This window comes from Mercenaria mercenaria, unplaced genomic scaffold (assembly GCF_021730395.1).
Source record: "Mercenaria mercenaria strain notata unplaced genomic scaffold, MADL_Memer_1 contig_5059, whole genome shotgun sequence".
In the NCBI taxonomy this organism is placed as follows: Eukaryota; Metazoa; Mollusca; class Bivalvia; order Venerida; family Veneridae; genus Mercenaria; species Mercenaria mercenaria.
The window spans coordinates 33,160-52,350 of NW_026463340.1; the positions used below are offsets into that span (position 1 = coordinate 33,160).

The following is a 19,191-nucleotide window of genomic DNA, read 5'->3' on the forward strand; positions in this document are numbered from 1 at the left end:
CTGTCAAAATTTGGGAACCAATGTCGACAGCTGTCCTAGAAACACAGTCGTTTTGGGTCATGCTCCCTAATTTTAATTAGAAATAAAAGGAAAAAAAATTTTCCCCATAGACAGTATCATTGCATGAAGGATACTTAAAGCTCCAGAACGACAAAACCCGGGAAAAAGGGGCTTATATACAAGTCGCCCCAACAAACTATGGTTTGAAAAAATGCACAAAGTTCACAACTTGAAATTTTAAAAAATAAAATTAATGAAATTAAAAAAGTTTTGAAAAATTTTATTCTCGTAAAGTGAAAAATGTAAGTTTAGATAAAACCAGGGATAATTGAAATGTTGAATCGGTGGGGAGGTATTTCGGCAATAACATTCAAGACAAATAAAAAAACTCGAATAAAATTTATTTTGTACAGTATGTTTTATTTATATTTAAAAAAAGTTAAAAAAAATAAAGTTGGATGGGATAAATCGTAAAAAAAAAACCCCTGGAAAGGGGAGAAAAAAAAAATGCAACCGAAAAAAATAATATAGACGTATTTATGGCGGGTCTTTTTTAGATGGAATATTATTTAGTTTTAACTGGTTTTTACAAAATGACAATTTTAAATTTAAAGGTTTGATAGTTTTTTTTTTTTTTTTTTTTTTTGTAGGGGCTGTTTATTACGTTTGAATTTCACTAAAATTTGTTAAAGAAACGTAAAAACACAAAATGGCAAAAAACTTTTGTAATGAATATGCTGAGTAAAAATGCGCGGGCCTATTGGAAAATTTGGTGCCCTTTTTTTTTTTTTTTTTTTTTTTTTTTTTTTTTTTTTTTTTTTTTTTTTTTTTTTTTTTTTTTTTTTTTTTTATTCCTTGTATCCATTACCTGCTCGTCAAGTGAGACATTTTCACCATAATGTTCCTTCTCATGAAAGGAACAATAAAGAAAAAAGAAGAAAAAACCCAATATAAATTTTAAAAACGTAAATCCTCGATTTTAAAATATCAAGTAAAAAATCGAGATTGAGGGGAAAGAATAGCTCATCTAAAAATGACCCTCCCGCCAAAAAAATACGTAATGAAATTGTACTGGTACGTGTTCCTTTAGCTTTTTAACGTATCAATTTGCAAAACTTTTTTTTGCGTACTTTTTACTTCCTGATTTGTTTTCGAATCGTAAATGCATGTACGAAATTTTTCTTTTTTTAAGTGTGCCCGGGAGGATCTCTCGCTGGGATCGCGTGATGAAAATAAACCGGAAATGAAAACGACTGCAAAACCACTTCCAAAGCATATGACTGCACTTATTTTAATTAAAAAAAACGCAAAAACTTTAAATTTGGGTTTTTGATAAACGTTAAATCCCCATTGTTTTTTTAAATAATATAATTCAAAAAATTTGAACTATAATCCCCAGCCAGACCTGACCACCCGACTCACACAGTCCTGTCAACCACAAAAACCGGCTTCCGAAAAAGAGGGCCTTGAATCCACCAACTTACCCTTCAAATTAAATTTTTTTTCACTGAAAGATCTGGGACCAAAAAAGATGCAATCCCTTGACTTCAGCAAAGCCTTTGACAAGTCCCCCCCACAAAGACTGCTATTAAAAGGGGACACACGGCATCAGGGGTCGTCTTGACTGGATTCAGAGCTTCTTAGGACAGATCAGCAGTCCTTTTGAGGCATAGTCGAATCCGCCCCCCTCACCTCAGGGTGCCCAAGGATCAGTCCTTGGCCCCCACTTTCTTTTGTATACAAGACCTCCCTAACAGAGTGACTCCACTTCTCGTCTCTTTGCGACGACACCCCCTCTATAAACTAATCGGGCTTTCCGAAACTCTACCCAACTGCAGAAACCTTGACAACTCAACAGGGGAAAGGACTGGTTTATTCTTTCAACCCTTCAAAGCGAGGTCCTCCACATTACCAAAGAGAAACCCGTAAAGTCCTCATACAGAAACCATGGGCACAATCCGCCACGGGCCCAAAACACAATATCTGGGGGGACCCCTTTAGATGACCTATCATGGAAACCACCATTGACGCCACCACCCAAAAAGGGAACCCCCCACTGTCCACCAGAGACCAAAAAACAGCTTACAAGTCCTTGGAAGACCCAAATCTGGAGTATGCGTCGTCAGTGTGGGGCCCCCCAAAACCCCCCCTTTTGCATCCAGCAACTAAGGCACCCAACGCAGACGGGGAAGATTCGTCACGGGATTTTCGCACACAAGCAGCACCCCCCCAATGAACTTTTGGACCTAGGTTTGGGAGTCCCTCCAAAAACGTAGGCCCCCAGAAAAAAAAGCTTGTCCCCCCTCCCCCCCATGCCTCGGAAAATCCCGCTCCCCGTTCCTCCGCACCGCAACTGTTCGACGAAAGCCACGCGGGGGGCTACATCATCCATAGTAAATTAATTTAGGATGGTTTTTTAAAAATCTGACCCCCCCTTACCTAACCCTCGGCCAAAATAACCAATACCGGCCAATTTAAAACCCAGTTTTAACCCAATTAAAAGTTTTAAAAAAATTGTATATAGTTTACGAATAAAAAAATTTGTTTGAAGAAAAAAAAATTTACAGATAATTAAATCCTCATTTTTTTACAGCAAAAAATGGGAAAAAAAAGATAGGGCTACTTGTTCATTTGTGGAAAATGAAATCAAAATTTGTTAAAAGTTTCGGGGTATTTAAAAATTTAAAAGCAAAGTTACCTTTATTACCTAAGAAAAATTTTAACCCCCCTTTTCCCGGGTATAATTATTTTTGGGGCCCGGAAAACCCCCAATAATGGACCCCCTGTCAATGAACTGGATCATATTATGGGACCATGATTTTGCTATGACTGGGTTTAAAAAAAGGGGACATGTGATAAGCAAATGCTTTCCAATTTAAAAAAAATAAATCAAAACTTTGGAGAAAAGATTGCAAAAAAATTTTTGAAAAAAATAAATTAAAACAAAATACAACTGGGCTGGGGGAAAAAATCAAAAACGGGAAAAAAGGGGTAAGTATACCCCCCCAACACGCACACCGGTAATCTGACTACCCCGGGGCGATATTAACAAAAAAAAAATTAAACAAACCAATTAAAAGAAAAAAATTTAGGAAACGAAGAAATGATAGTTAATATTTGATGAACTTGTCGCTTTTAGTTTTACATGCAAGCTTTTTTAAAAAATAATAAAGGGTAAAAAAAGTTAACCTTTATTTAATTTTATAATATCTTGGGTTTTTCCATTAAAAAAAAACGGAGAATCTGTTACAATGCATTTTGAAAAAATTTAATTTGAAGGACATTACCCCTAAATTTAGGGAATGAAAAGGAAAAAATTTTATAATAAAAAATTTTTAAACATTTTGAATAAAAAAAAATTAAAAATGTACATACATTTAAAGAAGGCAAAGCTGTAGTAATTGAAAAAATTTAATAGAACTTTTTAAAAAATGTGGAAATATTTTTCAACAAAAATATTAAAACTTATTTGATAATTTTCAGGATTGGTTTGAAAAAATAAAAAAAAAACAAAACATTCTATATAAAAATGACCCAACCGAACTATAAAAACTTAAAAAAAGGTACGTTTACTTTAAATTAATGGTAAAAATTTAAAAAAAAAACCCAAAAGAGAAAAACAAAATTTAAAAAAGGGGGACGATTCCTTAATAAACTTAAAAAAACATTTTGAAAAAAAGGATTACACAAAAGGACAAGGAAATATTTAAATTTTAAAATTTAATAAAACAAATCCCAGAACGTACACTTTAAAGATTTTAAATGGGGGGAAATAATTCAGGTTCATTTTATGAACAGAAATTTTAAACCCCCACTACACAAAGGGTTTTTAGAAAAAAAAGTTTTTAACGAGACTAAAAAAAAACAGCTTTATAAAAAAGGAAAGGGTTTAAATGAAAAATTTAATAGTTGGGGCCCCTTTGTGAGGAAAAAATTTAAATTTAAAAAAAATATTAAATATCTAAAAACTTATTTCAAAAAAAATAATGGAAAACATAATCAATTAAATTATTTACTAACTAACGCGCGCTTACGAAAAAGTTATAAATTTTGTGGAGATAAATACCCCGGGTTATATTTACGCAGGTTTTTTTGGTTGTTCACTGCATTAGCACTTTTCCCCTATTCCGTTTTGTACAGTTGCGGTGCGTTCCTCGTAATTACCATATTTACTAAAAGACTAAAACTTGACGACAAGAAATTTTTTTAAAAAACACATCATCACAAAAAAAACAAATATACCAAACACGGGTTGGGAAAAATAAAAAAAAAAACCAAAAAAAGTTATTTAGGGTATTTTACAATACTATTAAAAATCAGAAAAAAAAAATTTTTCAACACTCTTGAAATCCCCTATAAGGTTTTTTCCTTAACGAAAAAAAATAAAAAAAAAAAAAAGGGGTTTTTGGTTTTTTAAAGTTATTGTTTTTTCTATAAATATTTTATATAAATGAGAAAAAAATATCAGTTGGGAATTCTCAGGAAAAGTACGTTTTTGATATTATTAAGAATTAATCCTAATTTTAATATAATTCCAAACCCAAATTTCCAATGGGAAAAATGTTTTGGATCCACGTGCAACCGAAGGTTTTCCCGCCGCAATTATAAAATTTATATAAACCTTTTTTAAAATTGCTGCTCAAGAACCCTTTCCCAAAAATTTTTTCCTTTCAGCTAACAACTTTAAACGTCATATAAAAATGTTTCTTTTGCAAAAATTTGATGGTGTTTCTTCCCTTTAACTTGTTTTTTAATTTCAGTAACGTTTTTACAAAAAAACCCTCACGACAATGGTGTTATAAATGACCCCGAGGGCATAACAATCTTTTTCTTAACTGATCAATTTATCAAAAACCTACGGAAAAAATCTTTGATGGATTTGTTTTAAAAAAACCGACCCAAAATATTTTTTAAAAGATTTTAAAAAAGAAAAAAAAACGGAGAAAACAAAGTGGGTTTTGATTATTTTGAAAAACTCCCCAAACTACACGAAGAATGTTAAACAGAATGTTTCAAGAAGGTATTAAATTTTAACAGTTGATAACAATTTAGAAAAAATGACTTTAAAATCTTATTCAAAAGATATAGATAATATAAACAATTTCTCAAATCAATATAATTTCATTAGGTGCGTTTTAAAGATTTTTTTCTATAAGTATATTATATATAGATGGTTAATAGAAAGGTAGATAGAATGATTATGTCAAAATTATCTAGCACTTTAGGAGAAATAATGAATCCAGATAAAAATTCATATAAGAAAGTTCTTAAAAGAAGAAATGTTATTAAATCAAAACTTGATCAAATAGTTAGCGATGAATATAAAAATCATGTCATTGATAAATTACAAAATGTTATAGATCCTTATCTTTTAAAAATAATTTATTTGAATGGAACTGTGGTGTCTATTAACTGAAGAAGAAAATGCTGAAAGATTATGTGATTGTCCCAGACCAAATAATATTCGAAACAATCCTAAAAAAGTAATTGTAACCGACTGTGATACTAATGAAGAAAAAACATATAAAAGCAATTATGCAGCGTCTAAAGACCTTGGTATTAATTCTGGGTTAATAACAATGTGCTGCAAAGGAGAAACCGAGTAAAATGTGGAATATCAAAAACTAATGGAAAAAGATATAAATTAAATATTTTATTTCTTCTTAAAAGATAATTTAAAACTTTATTTATTTTATAATTTTTTAATTATTTTTTTAATTATTTTTTTTAATCCTTTTTTGCTTAACGAATTTTATTTTCTAAATATAAATATATAGATGGAAATCGAGAGATCTACAAAACAATATTATAAGAAATTTGAAATTAAAATTACATATAGACAAGATCCAAAAAATCAATTATATTTAACTATAAACGACTCTTATGAAATACTTAAATCTGAACTTAAAACTTTAAAAGGTTATAAAATAACGTTGTTTTAAAAATAACTTTTGCAAAAATGGATAAAACTGATACATATATAAATCAGCTTATTTTCAATCAAGGCTTTAGAAATTATTAACACAAACGAAATAAAAAGAACTTTACATCAAGCTTTTGATGAAATAATAAATAGAATTGGTAATGGATTTCTGAAGGAAGTGGCTGGAGAATAGAGTCAGTTGATGCTCATTATATAAATAGATATAAGTATAGTCCATTGGCTGCTTCAAGTTATTTAGAATTACCAAAACCATTACAACATCCAATGAAAGGATTAATAAATATAAAGAATGATGATAACGAATGTTTTAGATGGTGCCATTTAGCTTACAAATTTCCTGTTAAAGAAAACCCTCATAGAGTTTCAAATATAAAAACATATAAACGATCTGATTATACTGGAATTAAATTTCCTGTTACATTAAATCAAATACCTAAAATAGAAGTTTTAAATGAAATATCATTTAATATATTTGGTTATGAAGAACCTACGGGAATTTATCCATTGTACATATCAAAATATCAATACGAAGAACACTGTGACATGTTGCTAATTACTAATGATAAAATAAATGATAAAATAAATGATGATGACTGTAAGCCCTCAAGAACTGTAGTCCAACATTATGTTTGGATAAAAGACTTTAATAGATTAATGTTTAACAAAACAAAACATGCAAATAAAAAACACTTCTGTAAAAGCTGTCTGCAACATTTTTCTCAAGAAGAATATTAATGACATATTCCAAATTGTTTAGCTATATAATGGTACCCAAGGTGTAAAAATGCCAAAAGAGGGAAGTAAAGTACAATTTAAAATTATCATAAAGGTTTAGCAGTACCTTTTGTAATTTATGCTGATTTTGAATCAATAACTAAAAAAGTTTTAACTGCTTTACCATCAACTGAATCTTCATTTACTGAACCATATCAAAATCATATAGATTGTGGTTACGGCTATAAAGTTGTTTGTTGTTATGACGATAAATATACTAAACCAACCCAGATTTATAGAGGCCCTAATGCAGTTTATAAGTTTATTGAAAAAATGCTTGAGGAAGAGGAATATTGTAAAGAAATATTTAAAGAACATTTTAACAAAGATTTGAGAATGTCTAAAAAAGATGAAAGTGAATTTAAAAAACAAAAGTTTTGTCATATCTGTGAAAAAGAATATATAGAAGGTGAAGTGCCAGTACGTGATCATTGTCATATAACAGGAAAATTCAGAGGAAGTGCTCACTCAGAATGTAATATTAATTTTAAACTAACACATAAAATCCTGTTATTTTTCATAATTTAAGAGGTTATGACGGTCATTTTATTATGCAACAAATAGGGAAATTTAAAAAAGAAATTAATGTTATTCCTAACAATATGGAAAGATATATGGCATTTATGATTTCTGACTTGGTTTTTATTGATTCATTCCAATTATGTCTCAATCATTGGATAACCTAGTAAAAATATTCCAGAATTAAATACACATCAACTGAATTTAATTGTGAAATGTTGAATTATTAAAGACAAAAGGTGTTTTATCCATATGATTACATGGATTCATTTAAAAAATTCAAAGAAACAGAATAACCTTCTAAAGAAGAGTTTTATTCAATTTTAAATGAAACACATATATCTGACAACGAATATGAACATGCTAAAAATGTTTGGCATAAATTTAAAATTAAAACAATGGGAGAATATCATGATCTATATTTAAAAACTGACGTATTACTTTTAGCTGATGTATTCGAAATTTTAGAAAACTATGTTTGGAGTACTACAATTAGATCCTTGTCATATTTTAGTAGTCCTGGTTTAGCTTGGGATGCAATGTTAAAAATGACTGGAATTAAGTTAGATTTAATAACTGATATTGATATGTATCTTTTTATTGAAAGGGACTGAGAGGAGGAATAAGTTATATTTCAAACAGATACAGTAAAGCAAACAATAATATATGAAGGATTATAATTCAAAAGAAGAAAGCAATACATTATGTACCTCGACGCCAATAACCTTTACGGTTGGGCTATGTGTCAACCTTACCCTCTGGAAACTTTAAATTTATATCCGAAAAACAATTTAAGAAATTAATTGCAAAAGGTAAAACTAACTTTATAGTTGAATGTGATCTTGAATATCCAAAAGAATTACATAAAACCCACAATGATTATCCTTTATATCCTGAAAAAATTAAAATACCAGATCAATGGCTTTCTGATTATAGTAAAAATATTAAAACAGAATTTGAAATAGGAAAAAGTAATGTAAAAAAATTAGTTCCAACTTTAATGAAAAAACAAAATTATGTAGTTCATTATAAAAATCTTGAACTATATACACAATTAGGGTTAAAAGTAACAAAAATACATAAAATATTAACTTTTGACGAAAGTCCTTGGTTAAAAAATATATTGATTTTAATACTCAAAAAAGATCTAAAGCAAAAAATTCATTTGAAAAGGACTTTTTAAGTTAATGAACAATTCTGTATTCGGTAAGACGATGGAGAATTTACGCAAGAGGGTTAATATTAAATTAACTCATGATGAAAATATTTTATTAAAATACATAGCCAAACCTTCATTTGTTAGTTCAACGATGTTTAACTCTAACCTTTTTGGTATTCATAGAATAAAAGAAAGTTTGTTATTAAACAGACCTTGTTATGTTGGAATGTGCATTCTAGATTTATCAAAATATTTAATGTATGATTTCATTATAATTACATTAAAGAAAAGTACGAGGGTAATTGTAAATTACTATTCACTGACACTGATTCATTATGTTATGAAATAAAAACCAAGATGCATATGAGGATTTTTATAAGGACAAAGATTTTATTTGATAACAGTGATTATGATAGTAATTCAAAATTTTATTTTGATAATAATAAAAAAGTAATTGGAAAATTTAAAGATGAAGTGCCGGCATTCCCATTGTTGAATTTGTCGGATTAAGAAGTAAAATGTATTCATATTTATTAGAAAACGAAGTAAATGTTAAAAAATGTAAAGGAATTAAAAAACTTGTTGTTAAGAAAACAATAGTTCATAAAAATTACAAAGATACTTTGTTTAATTCAACCCAAAGTAATCACACCTTTAAAGTTATTCGTTCTAATAACACAATCTTTCCAGTTATGTTATAAATAAAACATCTTTATCATGTTATGACGATAAAAGATATATTCTTGATAATGGTATTGATACATTAGCTTATTCTTAAATTAATTAACTCTTAAATTAAAACTTAAACTATAGAACCATAAATTGTTAACTGAATATTCATAACGTTTAAAGAATTAATATAAATAACATCATTTATTTTAAATTCATTTGCATAATTAATAGAAATAGATTCATTTTTTTCTATTATTTTTACATGATAACTTTGAAGAATTACATTTTCTTTATTTTTTAGTTGTAATTTAGCTTCTCCTTTATCTAATTTAATGCATCAACAAGAATAATTAAGATGCAATTTTGTTTAATTGTTACATTATTACCATTTTGAACTAAACCAGGACTAGCATTTACAGTTTTCCATTGAAATAATCCACCATCAGTATCTTGGGTATAACTTGTTAAAAACAATGGAGGTTTTCTTATTAATTGTCTTTCTATTTTATTTACTTTTCATTTATATTATTAAATATTCCCATTATATTAATTATTCCAGTTAAATAAATGTCCTTTTTTATTAAAATAATTTATAATAGTTTGTTCATTTTGTTTTACATTATGAATTTTTAGTATTTTATACAATAAATCATACAACGGTACTGTATCTTGTAACATTTTAATGAAAAATAAACAATAATATCCGCAAAGCATACTTGTTTTGTCTTGACATTGAACATTGTTGTATTTTACATTTGGTATATACTTAATTACTTCTTTTGGTGGAGGAAGTCCAAACGGATCGAAATACAAAGTATTAAAGTAACAAACCCAATGTGTTCCAGGACCAACAGAGTCGTCCAAATTTATAATTCCACATTCAACCTTTTCTTTTAATTTTAATAAATTATTTCTACTAAACACACCCCTAAAGTTTTTAATTTTTAATTGTTTTACCCATTGTTCAATTTCAAAGTTAGAAATAGGTTTGTTTATAAATTTTATTTTTTTTTACTATAGGAATTCGTCTGTAAGGTCTCCGTTGTGAATCAATCTGTAATCCTTTCCCACTTAACAAAGATGTAATCAAAGGTATTCCTAGACTAGCAGCCAACATACCTAAAAACCCACCGTCTTGTTTTTGTTTTTGTGTTAATTTAATCACTCCAGATCCTACTAGTTGCTTTCTTTGATTAGGTGTAAGATATGGTGATATCATATTTCTCTTATCATTAGCTACCGAAATCATACCATTTCCAAGTAACTTACTGACACCAATACTGGCTAGCCCAGACAAAGCACCAATGCCTAGAGGGGCTAATATTTTTGGAGCTATTTTTGCTGCCATTGGAAGAATTGTTTTTCCTAACAAACCAGCCAAAGCTCCTAAAAATCCACCATTTTGACCTTGACTGGACATTTGTTTTTTTGAAATTGTAATTTTCTAATCCCTTATTATTTGCAACAGCTTTTTAATTTATTGATAATTTGTGTTTTTGTTAAAGTAAAGGGAAGTTTCCACGTAATTGTTTCATGTTTTAATCTAAAAGTATGTGGAATTTTTATTATTATAAGCTTGTGCTAAATTTTTCTTTTGTCCATCTGTAAGGTTAATTTTTATATTCAATATAATTTGATGTCATTATATATAATTTATATTTATTTTATTTAAACAATAACAAGTTCATTTCCAATAGTATTTATTTCAACTGTTTCCTCATATAATACAATTGCGTAAATACGATATCTTGCAGTGGAAGTGCAGTTAACTTAATTGTTAATGTAATCTGCTTAGGATCTTCTGTAGTTACTTCCTTTTTATATTCTAAGTTAAATGAACAAATCCAAATAAACTATTAAAGTTTGATCTATTTAGCAGACTTCCGGTAGTCTTATTATTTTGTTTATAATAATAATTAATTACATCATCATATATTCTTGATATACTTGTATATTCTGTTTCTGGATAAAAAACACCATTACCAACTTCAAGACGACAAGAACTCAAAATACAATTATAATCATCATCTGCTGCATTAACTTTAAATGTATCTAATAAATGTGGGTTATGTATTTGTGCATTACTTTTATCAGGTCGTTGTAAATAAACAAATACATGTTGTGGTTTTGTTACACCAGCTGTTATTCTAAAAGTTGTATTAATCTGCTGTGTGTCACTTGATTGCATCATCATTTCCCGAAAGTATGACCATCTTGCTTTTTTAAATCTTTCAGTAGTAATTAGATCAAACCCAAATTCATTAAAAATCAAACGTGGAACCCATAGAATTAATTTTGTTACAATCACCCTACCTGGATCAGCAGCATTAGCTCTAAAAATTAATTCATCATCATCTGTCAGCTGCAGTGTTATTTGAATTTGACTTGGAGGTAAAATATTAGTTTCTAAACCCTGAAAAAATGAATAATTATTTAATGGAATTTTAGCATTTACCTCAGCACCACCTTGGATTAATTTCTTTCTAATAGCGAAACCACTATTATATCCAGCTTGGTCATCCCTACTTTCAGCAACAGCAGTAGTATCTAAAGAGATAAATTCATTTGTTCCAGTTGATTTTGCATAATCTTCAGATAGTTCAACCAAACTCTTTACATTTACTACCTTATATAAATTATTACAATCATAAACAATTTTTCCATTTTGTTTAACCACTAACTGATCAATTAATGAAGCTGCATTATTAATTAAAGCAATTTGATCTCCATCAGCATAATTATTACCATTAGCAAGCTTATTTACTTTAAAACTTACTTCAAAATAAGCATTAAACCAATCAAAATATGAACTTCTATCATTAATTGAACAGTGATAACCGTTTTTTTGTTGTTTAACATTATTTCCCAGGACAGATATTAAAGCTGTATCTAATTGAATAGGAGTTAATTCATATCTTTCACAATATTGTTTTGTTCTAAACATGTATATATTATATATTATTTTATTTTTTTATTAAAGTTAAAACTTTAGTTTTTATTTTAGTTTTTATTTTAGTTTTTATTTTTTATAAATTAATCTGTTAATACGTTTTTGTTGGGCTGAAGTTCCAGATCCTGACAATATTCTATTTATTCTCATATGAATATCCTCCTCCTCCTTATTATTTTTACTGTTATTCTTTTCTTGTAATTCCTTGGCAATTAAATTACCAACTGCCGGAGCAGGTTTCTTTTTAAATTTTTCAACAATTTTATTAGTATCTCCAGTGAAGCTTCCAATAAGCTTTGCTGCAGCTAAATTTCCAACTTCTGTTCCAACCTTTTTTGTTCCACTTTCAAGTGCTGCTTTTCCTGCTGTTTCCAAAGCTTTTTTCCAGCTGTGCTAATTGAAGATGCAACTCCGCTGAAAAACAATTTCGTTTAAAGTGTCAAAGATACCTGTTCCGTGTATGATTTCTTTCCCGTGTGAGCATCAACATAAATAAATATTCCTTTATTTTTGTCATAAACTTTCTTGTACATTATATAAAACTAAAATTTAATAAAAGTTTTAATTAAAGTTTTAAAACTTTAGTTTTAATTAATTTCTTTTAAAATTAGTGTAAAACTTGTTTCAACCTCATTAAAATTAATTATTCTACCGAATACATCTGTAATATATATTCTAATTGAATTTATAATATATTTATTAATTTCAGAATATCCAACTCTTTGTGGTTCTTTTGTAAATGGATAAGCTCTTGTTAAATCTGCAGTACTTAAAGCATAGATAATATCACTGAAATTACCATCAACAAGTGAATTATCAATAAGATCACAATGAATGTAAATTGTATCCACAGAGTTAGTTATATTTGGTGTTTTAGTTCCCCATTCAGTATTGTCTAATTTTTTTTTCTCAAATCCAAGCAATGTATGAAAATTTGATGTTCCAAATCCAACTTAAAATTATCTGTAATTGAAATCAAAATCTTAAAACTACTTAAATCAATTCCAAACTTTATTGGAGCAATTTCTGATTTATCAAATTCATAATCGCCATTACTTATTAATGTTTCCCTAATATAATTATTAATATCTGTGTAACTGTAAGAACCTTTTGTAAATATAATATCTTTCCAATCCTTACCATTATGATAACGAATCTTTTATTGTCATATTCATCACTAATATTATGCCGAGAATAGGTCATAGTGTTAATACTATCCAAACCAACAACATAAGTTTTATTTTTATCTAAAATTAAAGAACGACTAAATCTGATTGTAAAATCACTCGGTTTATTTTTATTATCTTTAACTGTTTCAGAACTTAATACTATTTTTTGTTCCATTTATATATAATTAAAAACTAAAGTTTTAAAACTTTAATTAAAATCTAAATTCAAGAAAAATAATTTTTATATAACTTTTCATGTTGTTCTGGTAAGAGTGAATTCATTTTTAATAGTTCATCAATTATTCTAATACCTTCATTTTTTAGTTCTTCATTATTATTTCCAGCATCAATTGAACCACAAATTAACTCCAAGTCATCAACCAATTCTTTTGGATTACATGGACAAACGTCATAACCTTGTCCCCTAATTACTTTTTTTAATTTCATAGATCTTTTATTGATAGTAATCCTGATTTTTCTGTTAATTCTTTGAATATTTTTCTTTAATGAATTGAATGTTTTTTATTATTGTTATATCTTTTATTAATTGATCAATTAAATCATCATCTACTTTAGTGTTATTACTTCCTTTCCAGTTATTCTATCCTTAGCAATTAATTTATTTTGACCATAAAGTTTATTTAAGTTATAATTAAATTACCATATTGTCCATTTGGCGAAACTTTTATATGGATTATGATGTTTTATCCTTTTCCGTATGTAGGAGCTAAATAAAAGTATTTATCAACCGTTTTTGTAACTTATCAGTTCGTCTTGTTCATGTTTAATTCTTTTGCTTTTTCTTGTTTATTTAGATCTTTTGATCTTGATTTGCTACTATCAAGACCGTTTAGCTTCACAATATTCGTAGTAACATTACCTATTGTATTTTGGACTGTGTCTTCATATATTTTATCAGGATTAGATTCATGCAGTAAAAAAGTCAATCATTTCAGACGGTTTGGAATATCCATATTCTTTAAAACATCAGTTAATCCAAACCAGCATCCAAATATTTCATGTATAGTTTTCTTCCATTTGTCAAATTCCCTCAACAGTCTTCATCTTCAGAGACTCTGTAATTGGTATTGGTTCTTGGAATAGCTGTGGTAAACCCTGATATGTTTGTATGTCTTTCATTTCATCACCTAGTAATGCTAATTGTTGCTTTATTCCAGGTAATGCTTTTAACTGACTTGATAATTGTTCTTTTTGACTTTCTATTTTTTCAGTAATTGGCTTATAAATTTCAGTGTACATATCCCGATTTGTAGCTTTTCTTATTTTTTCTCTCATTATTTCTTCTCTAAGATCTCTCATCTTTTGCCCGACTAATTTTTTTCTTATTCTTATTTCATTAAGTTTTGATTGCATTTATATAATAATGTAAGATAATGTAAAATAATGTAAAATAATGTAAGAAAATGTAAAATAATGTAAAATAATGTAATATTATATAAATGGAAATTCCAAATTATGATACAAAAAGTGATAAATCCAATAACTTTAAACAATTTAAGCAATATCCTTTTATGCCGGATTCATGTTTTAGAATGTTAATATGTGGATCTTCTGGATCTGGAAAAACAAATACATTAATGCATATACTTCGAAAACCTCTTATATATTATGATAAATTATACTTGTATGCTAAAAACTTAGAACAATCTAAATATCAAGATTTAATTAACCAATTAAGTCAAATTGCAAAAAAAATTAAAGTAGATCCAAACGAAATACTTGAATATTCAGCTGATCCCAACCAAATTGAACCTTGTGAGAATCTTGAATCAGAAAAACAAAAAGTAGTAATATTTGATGATTTTGTATGTGAAGATAAAAAAGTTCAAAATGAAATAACAAAATACTTTATTCAAGGACGACACAAAAACTGTTGTGTTATTTATTTAAGTCAGTCTTACTATAAAACACCAAAAGATATTCGAATTAACTGTTCACACTATATTTTATTTGAAAGTCCAGGTAAAATGGAAAATGATAGGATTTGTAATGAACAAAATATAGATCGTGATTCTTTGCTAATGCAACAAATCAAAAATATGATTTCTTATATATTGACAAACCAAGGAAGTTTTTAAGAAAAAACTTTACTGGTAATATATAATGGGAGTTTTTAATGATGTAAAACAAATAAGTGAACCTGACAGTATAAGTAAAGTTAAATTTGATATTGATTTAAGTGATTATGCTACTAAAAACAATACAAAAAGCTAGAAAGACATGGAATCATATCTTCACAGAAATAAGGACTTGATAACACAATGAACAAAGCATTAGATATGGGAGGTAATAAATAATCAACTTAGGAAATCCAGATAAATCCACCGATGTAGTTTCAAGACGATTTATGTTTAAAAAAGTTCAAAGTGTAATAGATGACTATAATCTTGAAGACATCAAATCTATAAAACAGACATTAGAAGAAGAAGTAAAGAATATTGAAGAATTAACAAAAGATTTTAAAAAGAATTCATTATTAATAGTTGAATTACAAGGTAAAATTGAAGAAGAAATGAAAGCTATGGTTGATTCTATTAAAGAACTTGAAGAGAAATCTGATTTGACAGATGACAACATAAAAGAAATATTTCGAGTTAATTTAAACATTTTATTCACCCAAATTCAAGAATTAAAAGATAGTATGATTAAACATGAAGAACTAAAAGACAAGATTATTGAAGCTGAGAAAAAGTTACAAAATATGTATCAGTTAGAAATCAGAACAGAAATAAATAAACTAAATACTGAAACTGAAAATAAGCATAAAGATTTATTAGAATTATTTTCAAATAAACTTGCAGAATATAAATCTGAATTGGAAAAGGCAGCTTCACAAAGAGGTGATGACCATGATACAGCATTAGAGGACTTTAAAAAAGAGCTCAATTCTAAAATAGATGACTTTAAAAAACAAATTCGAAATTGGATTAGTATTGTTGACAACCGTCATAATTTAAAGTATGTAGACTTAAGTAATATTACAAAAAAATTACAAGAAGATATGACGCAGCTTAATGCTAAAGTTGAAGAACATAAAAATGAACTGGACTTTGTAGTTGAAAAATCAGTTAAACAAGGAGAGTTAATTACTGCTAATACTGAAGCAATTAACATAATTAATAATCAGCTAGAAAATTTGAGAAAACAACTTGTAAACATAATTAATAATGTTGATGCAAGTCACAATATAAAGTACGAAGAGTTAAGTAAACTTAAAGGTTTATTACAAAAAGATATTAATGAATTTAATGATAAATTTAATGATAAAATTAAAATAATAATAAATGATTTGGACTCTGTAATTGAAATATCAGCTAAACAAGGAGAATCAATCACTGCTAATACTCAAGTAATTACTGCTAATACTAAGCATAACCACTAATGTCGGAGAAATTACCACTAATGCTGAAGAAATTACAAAAGTAAAAAATGTTTTCTTAAAACAAGAAACACAATTAGCTAGAACAAAGAATACTGTTGACAATCTATCTGCTTCTGAAGTTGCCACAACAAAACGACTTGATGATTTAGCTGAAATAATTCTTCAACTTAAAAAAAAAGACAGGAAAATAGAAGAAAGGCTAGAGGAAGTGGGACATGAAGTGTTTCTCTTTGAATACTATAATAACACTCTTTATGATTATGTAAAAATGAAAAAGTATTTTAACCGTCGTGGTGCCTGGATATATTCAACATATGAAAATATGACCGGTCTGAACTATTTAAATGCATTTAAATTTAAACCTGGAATTATTGTAGATTATGAAGATTTTATAAACACAAACCAAGAATATAAATTATTTGCACAAGATGTGATTTTGAGTGGTGTGTTTAAAGTTAAAAAATCCGGAATGTATATAATAGATATTAAGATTTTATTACGGGACCAGGCCCCTAGTGAACCAAATAAACCGATTAAAAGCCCAATATCACATTTTATATTTAGGTGGTGGAATGCTGAATATCATACAATTCTTGGTATATATGATGTATTTGATAATGTAAATATAACAGCTGAGGACTTGACACTGATCAGTTAATATCTATGTATAAGAAAAAAATTAAATTTATCTAAAACAAGGACAGTGATTGACATTCATCCTTATGACGATTCAGCATCTACAGAAGTAACATTTTCGCTTTTGGCGGATAGTTACATCAAATTCTATATATCGGATGAACCAAGGACAGTGATTGATAAAATATACCTGGGTTAAGTATAATAACATACAATATCAAGACAAAACAAACACATTTTGTGGTTATTATTGTTTTATTTTCATTAAAATTTACAAAATGGTATAAACATTTATGATTTATTGTATAAAACACTGAGAGTAAACAATGTAAAACATAATGAACAAACAATTATAAATTATTTTAATAAAAAGGGTTAAAATGTATCAAAAACATAATATTCTTTACTACTATCAAAAATGCACCCATAAACGTTATATTCCATACTACTCCCAAAAGCGTATATTCAATCATGCATATGCCTATGGCATACTCAAACGGTTGAGTGATTTCAACAACATCAAAATATCATAACATTAAGCCATGCGTATGATTATGGTATAATCCTATGGTTGAGTGATTTTCATAACATAAAAGTATTATGATATTCAGTCATGCATATGCCTATGGCATACTCAAACGGTTGAATGATTCTAACAACATGAAAGTATTATGATATTCAACCATGCGTATGAGTATGGCATACTCAAACGGTTGAGTGATTCTAACAACATGAAAGTATTATGATATTCAACCATGTTATGGTTAACATTCTTTTCTTGAAGTCTTCCGATGATATATTTTGTGTTAAACGTTCGTTGTCTTTATAAAGTCTTGGATTTTTCACGTTGTAATTCATCTGGCTAATAATATCTTTGTAGAATTCTTGAATACCTATAAAATAAACAAAATAACATTAAAAACCCATATCAACATACTTATTCTACAACGTATAAATAGTAAATAGTAAAAAACTGGTAAAGAGTTAAACATATAATTATTTTCTTAAGCTTGTTAAAAAACCGCCTCGGTAGCCTAGTGGTGAGCGTCGCTTCAAGTGCGGGAGGTCGTGGGTTCAATCCCCGCCGAGTCATACCAAAGACGTTAAAAATGGCACAAGCACTTCCTCACTTGGCGCTCAGCATTATGGGATAGTGTTGGACTGGTGGGGTATCATGCCACGTGTCTAACGGTGTGATATTCCAGTGAGCAGCAAAATAAAGTTGGGCATTGTGCTCACTGCTACAAGCAGACACCGTCGTTTATATGACTGGAAAATTATTGAAAAAGACGTTAAACCCGAACATACACATAAGGTTGTTAACAAATAAAAAATAATAAAATAAAACTTACATTTCAGTTGCTTAAATTCCACTTTTTTCGTTATAATACTTAAAACAGTAAAGAATGTTATGTGTATTGATAAAACTAGTCGTAACCGGCTGATGCAATATTGCGAAATACTATAATGGAAACCCAATATCTGTTTACACTGTAAAGTCAATATCGGCTTTAAACCGGAGGCTAAAACTATTTTGTAAATTGTTTTTCGGTCCGGGTGTAAAGCTTTTGTTAAGGTTTTTTAAGATATTTTGAAAGTTAAATATGTATTTTCTCAGTACTTTATGGAAGCTAAAAGCTCCCAGGGACTTACGTTCATCAAACCGAAGGTTTTCACAATGAGTTGTCAAAACCTGTGGGTTTTAAATTGTCCGGTATTGGTTAGTTTGGACCGAGGGTCAAAAGGTCAAATGAGGTTATACTGTTTCAAAAACATCATAATATTAACTACTTCCCATACTGCAGAACAGACTACCTTCGTCACTCTTTCTTCCCCTCCACTACACGCATATGGAACCAGCTACCAATGCTATCGCCACAGCACCCAGTCTGGAGGCATTCAAGGGAGGGTAGGCGCACATGTAAATAACACTGAATATGTACAAAGTTTTATTGGTTTTTTAAT

At 28.4% G+C, this 19,191-nt stretch overlaps 1 long non-coding RNA gene across 1 annotated transcript; it reads right to left on the reverse strand.

The window, feature by feature from the left end:
* Positions 1-17,510: 17,510 nt before the first annotated feature.
* LOC123553322 (uncharacterized) lies at positions 17,511-18,968 on the reverse strand. Its single transcript, XR_008369617.1, has 2 exons — positions 18,579-18,968; positions 17,511-18,119 (listed from the first exon to the last, which is right to left on the reverse strand). It is a non-coding gene; the product is annotated as an uncharacterized LOC123553322 (long non-coding RNA).
* Between the last annotated feature and the right edge of the window lie 223 nt (positions 18,969-19,191).